Below are 676 nucleotides of genomic sequence, written 5' to 3' on the forward strand. Positions count from 1 at the left end.
TATATATATATATATATATATATATATATATATTCTCATCTCCTTTCCTCATTCTAAAATACCCTTATCTATACAACTTCTTTCAGAATTAGTACAAATGGATTCCTTTCACCTCTCTTCTGCTTTGGGGCCATGAAATGTGCATCCCACCCTGTGAAATTTGGAGGTTGATTAAAATGTATTTCTATCACTTTTCTTTGGCATGTCCTGCCATCCTGCAAACTAGCATTAGGATTGTCAGTTACCCTGAAGCTTTCAGAAGTCTCAAGAGAGGCCTGAGAAAAACTCTTCCTTAGTGGAGCATCTTCCTTAGTTAAACCAATGAAAATTTATCATTTGACAGCCAAAATTCCTGGTGATGAATTTCTCTTAATCTAGCAGGTATTTCCTCAGACAGAAGGCAGTTAGTCAGCAAGAATTTATTAAGTATGTACTATGTCTTAGGAAAGTACTAGACAAGTACTAGAGGTACAAATACAAGTACAAGTAAAGTAAGTACTACAAATATCTTCATCCCTATTTTAAAGATAAGGAAGCTCAGAAAGGTTACATTATTTGACCAGCATCATACAGTTAAGTAATATCAGAGCCAGGATCTGAACTCAGGACTCCTGATTCCAAGTCTTCTTGTTTCTTTACACTGCCTCTCTTACTAATTTTTGTGAGGAAACTAGGC

The sequence above is a fragment of the Gracilinanus agilis genome, chromosome 3 (genome assembly GCF_016433145.1).
Source record: "Gracilinanus agilis isolate LMUSP501 chromosome 3, AgileGrace, whole genome shotgun sequence".
NCBI lineage: Eukaryota > Metazoa > Chordata > Mammalia > Didelphimorphia > Didelphidae > Gracilinanus > Gracilinanus agilis.